This window comes from Arachis hypogaea, chromosome 3, assembly GCF_003086295.3.
Source record: "Arachis hypogaea cultivar Tifrunner chromosome 3, arahy.Tifrunner.gnm2.J5K5, whole genome shotgun sequence".
NCBI lineage: Eukaryota > Viridiplantae > Streptophyta > Magnoliopsida > Fabales > Fabaceae > Arachis > Arachis hypogaea.
In genome coordinates, this window is record NC_092038.1 from 67042714 (window position 1) to 67050833 (window position 8120).

The 8120-nt window shown below is 41.9% G+C and overlaps 1 non-coding gene across 1 annotated transcript; it reads right to left on the reverse strand.

The window, feature by feature from the left end:
* Window positions 1-496: 496 nt before the first annotated feature.
* Window positions 497-600, reverse strand: LOC112793230 (small nucleolar RNA R71). Its single transcript, XR_003197933.1, has one exon. It is a non-coding gene; the product is annotated as a small nucleolar RNA R71 (small nucleolar RNA).
* Window positions 601-8120: the final 7520 nt, after the last annotated feature.

Genomic DNA, 8120 nt, shown 5'->3' on the forward strand with positions numbered 1-8120 from the left:
ACCTGAAAGGACCTTGAAACGAAAGCTAAGAAAAGCCAAGGCACAACTCTCTGTAGAGGACCTAACAGAAATCTTCAAAGAAGAAGAACCCATGGCAGCCGAAAACAACAACAATGCCAACAATGCAAGGAAGGTGCTGGGTGACTTTACTGCACCTACTCCCGACTTCTATGGGAGAAGCATCTCTATCCCTGCCATTGGAGCAAACAACTTTGAGCTTAAGCCTCAATTAGTTTCTCTAATGCAACAGAATTGCAAGTTCCATGGACTTCCATTGGAAGATCCTCATCAGTTCTTAGCTGAATTCTTGCAAATCTGTGACACTGTCAAGACTAATGGGGTTGACCCTGAGGTCTACAGACTTATGCTATTCCCTTTTGCTGTAAGAGACAGAGCTAGAATATGGTTGGACTCACAACCTAAAGAAAGCCTGAACTCTTGGGAAAAGCTAGTCAATGCCTTCTTGGCAAAGTTCTTTCCACCTCAAAAATTGAGTAAGCTTAGAGTGGAAGTCCAAACCTTCAGACAGAAGGAAGGAGAATCCCTCTATGAAGCTTGGGAAAGATACAAACAATTAATCAGAAAGTGTCCCTCTGGCATGCTTTCTGAATGGAGCATCATAGGTATTTTCTATGATGGTCTCTCTGAACTATCCAAAATGTCTTTGGATAGCTCTGTTGGAGGATCTCTTCATCTGAAAAAGACGCCTACAGAAGCTCAAGAGCTGATTGAAATGGTTGCAAATAACCAATTCATGTACACTTCTGAAAGGAATCCTGTAAACAATGGGACTAATCAGAAGAAAGGAGTTCTTGAGATTGACACTCTGAATGCCATATTGGCTCAGAACAAAATATTGACTCAGCAAGTCAATATGATTTCTCAAAGTCTGTCTGGAATGCAAAATGCACCAAGCAGTACTAAGGAAGCTTCATCTGAGGAAGAAGCTTATGATCCTGAGAACCCTTCAATGGAAGAGGTGAATTACATGGGAGAACCCTATGGAAACACCTACAATCCTTCATGGAGAAATCATCCAAATTTTTCATGGAAGGATCAACAGAGACCTCAACAAGGTTTCAACAACAGTAATGGTGGAAGAAACAGGTTTAGCAATGGCAAGCCTTTTCCATCATCTTCTCAGCAACAGACAGAGAGTTCTAAGCAGAATAACTCTGACTTAGCAACCATGGTCTCTGATCTAATCAAAACCACTCAAAGTTTCATGACTGAAACTAGGTCCTCCATTAGAAATTTGGAGGCACAAGCGGGTCAGCTGAGCAAGAAAATTACTGAACTCCCTCCTAGTACTCTCCCAAGCAATACAGAAGAAAATCCAAAAGGAGAGTGCAAAGCCATCAACATGGCCGAATTTTGGGAGGAAGAAGAGGCAGTGAACGCCACTAAGGAAGACCTCAATGGACGTCCACTGGCCTCCAATGAGTTCCCCAATGAGGAACCATGGGAATCTGAGGTTCAAAATGAGACCATAGAGATTCCATTGGACTTACTTCTGCCATTCATGAGCTCTGATGAGTATTCTTCCTCTGAAGAGGATGAGTATGTCACTGAAGAGCAAGTTGCTAAATACCTTGGAGCAATCATGAAGCTAAATGACAAGTTATTTGGAAATGAGACTTGGAAGGATGAACCCCCTTTGCTCATCAAAGAACTGGATGACTTGTCTAGGCAGAAATTACCTCAAAAGATACAAGACCCTGGGAAGTTTTCAATACCTTGTACCATTGGCACCATGACCTTCAAGAAGGCCTTGTGTGACTTAGGGTCAAGTGTAAACCTCATGCCTCTCTCTATAATGGAGAAGCTAGGGATCTTTGAGGTGCAAGCTGCAAAAATCTCACTAGAGATGGCAGACAATTCAAGAAAACAAGCTTATGGACTTGTAGAGGATGTTCTGGTAAAGGTTGAAGACCATTACATCCCTGCTGATTTCATAGTCCTAGAGACTGGGAAGTGCATGGATGAATCCATCATCCTTGGCATATCCTTCCTAGCCACACCAAAGGCTGTGATTGATGTTGATAGAGGAGAATTGATCATTCAAGTGAATGAAGAATCCTTTGTGTTTAAGGCTCAAGGATATCCCTCTGTCATCATGGAGAGGAAGCATGAAGAGCCCCTCTCAAAACAAAGCCAAACAGAGCCCCCACAGTCAAACTCTAAGTTTGGTGTTGGGAGGCCCCAACCAACTTCTAAGTTTGGTGTTGAACCCCCACATTCAAACTCTAAGTTTGGTGTTGGGAGGTCCCAACATAGCTCTGAGCATTTCTGAGGCTCCATGAGAGTCCTCTGTCAAGCTAATGACATTAAAGAAGCGCTTGTTGGGAGGCAACCCAATGTTATATTTTATCTATTTTCTTTTGTTATTTTATATTTTTTGTAGGTTGATGATCATGAGAAGTCACAAAATCAATGGAAAAAGCAAAAACAGAATGAAAAACAGAAAGAAAAATAGCACACCCTGGAGGAAGAACCTGCTGGCGTTTAAATGCCAGTCAGGCTAGCAAATGGGCGTTTAACGCCCAGTCTGGCACCATTCTGGGCGTTTAACGCCAGAAAGGGGCACCAGACTGGCGTTAAACGCCAGAAAAGGGCAAGAAGCTGGCGTTAAACGCCAGAAATGGGCACCAGCCCGGCGTTTAACGCCAGAAATGGCTAAAAACGCAATTTTGCTTGCCATTTGGTGCAGGGATGACTTTTCCTTGACACCTCAGGATCTGTGGACCCCACAGGATCCCCACCTACCCCACCACTCTCTCTCTTCTTCTTCACCCATTCACCTCAACACCTCTTCCCCAAAAACCCTTCACCTATCAAATCCCATCTTTCTCTTCACCACTCACATCCATCCTTCATAAAACCCCACCTACCTAACCATTCAAATTCAAAACACTTTCCCTCCCATACATGACCGAACCAAGCCCTCCCCCACTCCTATATAAACCCTTCTTCACTCCTTCATTTTCACACAACCTAAACACTACTTCTCCCCCTTGTGGCCGAAATACATAGCCATCTCCTTCTCCTCCATTTCTTCTTCTTCTACTCTCTTCTTTCTTCTTTTGCTCGAGGACGAGCAAACCTTTTAAGTTTGGTGTGGTAAAAGCATTGCTTTTTGTTTTTCCATAACCATTTATGGCATCCAAGGCCGGAGAAACCTCTAGAAAGAGGAAAGGGAAGGCAAAAGCTTCCACCTCCGAGTCATGGGAGATGGAGAGATTCATCTCAAGGGTGCATCAAGACCACTTCTATGAAGTTGTGGCCTTGAAGAAGGTGATCCCCGAGGTCCCTTTTTCACTCAAAAAGAGTGAATATCCGGAGATCTGACATGAGATCCGAAGAAGAGGCACAAGTCGGAATCTTGATGGTTCAAGAGTTCTATGCCAATGCATGGATCACCAAGAACCATGACCAAACTATGAACCCGGATCCTAAGAATTGGCTTACTATGGTTCGGGGGAAATACTTGGTTTTTAGTCCAGAAAATGTAAGGTTGGCATTCAACTTGCCCATGATGCAAGGAGATGAACATCCTTACACTAGAAGGGTCAACTTTGATCAAAGGTTGGACCAAGTCCTCACAGTCATATGTGAAGAGGGCGCCCAATGGAAGAGAGATTCAAGAGGGAAGCCGGTTCAATTGAGAAGGCATGACCTCAAGCCCGTGGCTAGGGGATGGTTAGAGTTTATCCAACGCTCAATCATTCCTACTAGCAACCGGTCCGAAGTTACTATAGACCGAGCTATCATGATTCATAGCATCATGATTGGAGAAGAAATAGAAGTTCATGAGGTTATAGCCCAAGAACTCTATAAGGTGGCGGACAAGTCCTCTACCTTGGCAAGGTTAGCCTTTCCTCATCTCATTTGTCACCTCTGTTATTCAGTTAGAGTTGACATAGAGGGAGACATCCCCATTGATGAGGACAAGCCCATCACTAAGAAGAGGATGGAGCAAACAAGAGACCCCTCTCATCATCAAATCCCTGAGATGCCTCAAGGGATGCACTTTCCTCCACAAAACTATTGGGAGCAACTAAACACCTCCCTAGGAGAATTGAGTTCCAACATGGGACAACTAAGGGTGGAGCACCAAGAACACTCCATCATCCTCCATGAAATTAGAGAAGATCAAAGAATCATGAAAGAGGAGCAACAAAGACAAGGAAGAGACATTGAGGAGCTCAAGCACTCCATAGGATCTTCAAGAGGAAGAACAAGCCGCCATCACTAAGGTGGACCCGTTCTTTAATTTCCTTATTCTTTATTTTTCTGTTTTTTCGAAAAATAATGCTTATGTTTGTCTATGTTTGTGTCTTGTGATCATTAGTGTCTTAGTGTCTATGCCTTAAAGTTATGAATGTCCTATGAATCCATCACATTTCTTGAATGAAAAATGTTCTTAATTGAAAAAGAAAAGAATTGCATAAATTTTAAATTTTATAACAGTTTAATTATTTTGATGTGGTGGCAATATTTTTGTTTTCTGAATGTATGCTTAAACAGTGCATATGTCTTTTGAATTTGTGGTTCATGAATGTTGGCTCTTGAAAGAATGATGAAAAAGGAGACATGTTACTGAGGATCTGAAAAATCATAAAAATAATTCTTGAAGCAAGAAAAAAAGCAGTGAATACAAAAAAAAAAGAAAGTTTCGAAAAAAAGAAAGAAAAAGAAAACGAAAAAAAAAGAGAGAAGAAAGAAAGAAATAAAGTTGTGATCCAAGGCAAAAAGAGTGTGCTTAAGAACCCTGGACACCTCTAATTGGGGACTCTAGCAAAGCTAAGTCACAATCTGAAAAGGTTCACCCAATTATGTGTCTGTGGCATGTATGTATCCGGTGGTAATACTGGAAGACAGAGTGCTTTGGGCCACGGCCAAGACTCAATAAGTAGCTGTGTTCAAGAATCATCATACTTAACTAGGAGAATCAATAACACTATCTGGATTCTGAGTTCCTAAAGAAGCCAATCATTCTGAATTTCAAAGGATAGAGTGAGATGCCAAAACTGTTCAGAGGCAAAAAGCTAAAAGCCCCGCTCATCTAATTAATACTGATCTTCATAGATGTTTTTGGAATTCATTGCATATTCTCTTCTTTTTATCTTATTTGATTTTCAGTTGCTTGAGCACAAGCAACAATTTAAGTTTGCTGTTGTGATGAGCGGATAATTTGTACGCTTTTTGGCATTGTTTTTAGTATGTTTTTGGTATGATCTAGTTAGTTTTTAGTATATTTTTATTAGTTTTTAGTTAAAATTCACTTTTCTGGACTTTACTATGAGTTTGTGTGTTTTTCTGTGATTTCAGGTATTTTCTGGCTGAAATTGAGGGACCTGAGCAAAAATCTGATTCAGAGACTAAAAAGGACTACAGATGCTGTTGGATTCTGACCTCCCTGCACTCGAAGTGGATTTTCTCGAGCTACAGAAGCCCAATTGGCGCGCTCTCAACCGGGTTGGAACGTAGACATCCTGGGCTTTCCAGAAATATATGATAGTTCATACTTTGCTCAAGATTTGATGGCCCAAACCGGCGTACAAAGTCACCTTCAGAAATCTCAGCGTTAAACGCCGGAACTGGCACCAAAATGGGAGTTAAACGCCCAAACTGGCATAAAAGCTGGTGTTTAACTCCAAGAAGAGTCTCTACACGAAAATGCTTCAATGCTCAGCCCAAGCACACACCAAGTGGGCCCGGAAGTAGATTTTTATGTCATTTACTCATCTCTGTACACCCTAGGATACTAGTTTTCTATAAGTAGGACATTATACTATTGTATTTTAATCTTGGTTCTTCTGGTTCCCCCTCTGGGACCGAAGCCAATGATCACTCTTGTTCTTATGTATTTTCAACAGTGGAGTTTCTACACACCATAGATTAAGGTGTGGAGTTCTGCTGTACCTCGAGTATTAATGCAATTACTATTGTTCTTCTATTCAATTCCGCTTGTTCTTGTTCTAAGATACCACTTGTTCTTCAATTTGATGAATGTGATGATCCGTGACACTCATCATCATTCTCACCTATGAACGTGTGATTGACAATCACCTCCGTTCTACCTTCGATTGGGTGGATATCTCTTGGATTCCTGATACACGATGCATGGTTGATCGCCTGACAACCGAGTGCTCGCCTGACAAACGAGCCAGCCATTCCGTGAGATCAGAGTCTTCGTGGTATAGGCTAGAACTGATGGCGGCATTCAAGAGAATCCAGAAGGTCTAACCTTGTCTGTGGTATTCTGAGTAGGATTCAATGATTGAATGGCTGTGACGTGCTTCAAACTCTTGAGGGCGGGGCGTTAGTGACAGACGCAAAAGAATCACTGGATTCTATTCCGGCCTGATCGAGAACCGACAGATGGATAGCCGTGCCGTGACAGGGTGCGTTGAACATTTCCACTGAGAGGATGGGAGGTAGCCACTGACAACAGTGAAACCCTTGCTTAAGCTTGCCATGGAAAGGAGTAAGAAGGATTGGATGAAGACAGTAGGAAAGCAGAGAGACGGAAGGGACCAGCATCTTCATACGCTTATCTGAAGTTCCTGCCAATGAATTACATAAGTATCTCTATCTTTATCTTTATGTTTTATTCGTATATCACCCATATCCATTTGAGTTTGCCTGACTAAGATTTACAAGGTGACCATAGCTTGCTTCATACCAACAATCTCTGTGGGATCGACCCTTACTCGCGTAAGGTTTATTACTTGGACGACCCAGTACACTTGCTGGTTAGTTGTGCGAAGTTGTGTTTATGCCATGGTATTGAACACCAAGTTTTTGGATTCATTACCGGGGATTATTTGATTTGTGCAAAGTATTGATCACAATTTCGCGCTATCAGACAACATTGTAAAGGATGGTAAGATCATTCCTGATGACCCTGATGACGATGATGATGTCGCCCCTCCTCTGATTACTTCTGCCAAAGCCTCTGTTGTCCCGTCTTCCTCAACTCCGGGTTAAAGCCACTTAGCCAGAATCTGATCCAGACGTCCAGATTTTGAACCGGGATGACGGGACAGTGGACGCAGTTCCCCTTCAGACTTGCCCTCCTTCTCCCCAAGATGCTGCTACTGGGAAGCCTTTGGATCCTCTATAATTTTTCTGATATGTTTGTGTATAGCTCGATTTTTGTAGGCTTTTGAACTCTTTATTTTTGTAAGTTTGTGATCTCTGACTTTGGATACTCTAGTTATTACTTTAGCAACTTTGTTTTGAAAAACAAAATAGTTTCTCTTGCTCTTGGGGTCGGCTTCAAGCGGCTTCTTGAGTCTTGTTTTATGGTAACTGCATTATTTCTTTGTGATATGCTTGCCTGCAGCTTTCTTTAGCACTTTCTGGGAATCTTCAGAGTGTTTATTGTCCGACCACTTTTGATTGCCTTTGTGCTTTGTTTATTTCCTGCCTTAGTTAAAGTGTCCCTTTTAAGGCTAGTTGTTTGTTTGAGTATTCATTGATATAATACTTTGTAAATTGATTTTGGCGAGGTCGTGGTCTTTCGGGTCGAGTTGTCTCCTTTTTTGACGCGCGCCTTCTGTTGGTTGATTCTCTTAGTTGATCTTTTCTTGAGTTATTTCTAGTAACCCCTTGGGTTTACTTTTTATAACTCTGTCACTTTTGGTCGCCTTGGGCTAGCTTTTTCATGTCGGTCGGTCTGCCCTAAGTTATTTTGAGTAATCCATTTTGATTGGACCTTGTCCGGTCTCTTTTTTATGGATTATTTTGTATAACTTTTGTAGCTTTCTGGGCTGACTTCGTCATGTCGGTCCCTTTGGAAGTTATTTCTAGTAATCCGTTTTATTTGGACCTTGTCAGGTCTCTTTTTTACGGATAACTTTTTATATCTTTTTGTAGCTTTAGTCCGACTTTTTCATGTCGGTCCCTTTGGAAGTTATTTCTAGTAATCCGTTTTATTTGGACCTTGTCATGTCTCTTTTTTACGGATTATGGTGGGCGAAATTGTGATCATCAATGGCGCCATCAACATGGTACGCTCAATTGCAATCTCAACTCTTTATCACAACTTCGCACAACTAACCAGCAAGTGTACTGGGTCGTCCAAGTAATAAACCTTACGCGAGTAAGGGTCG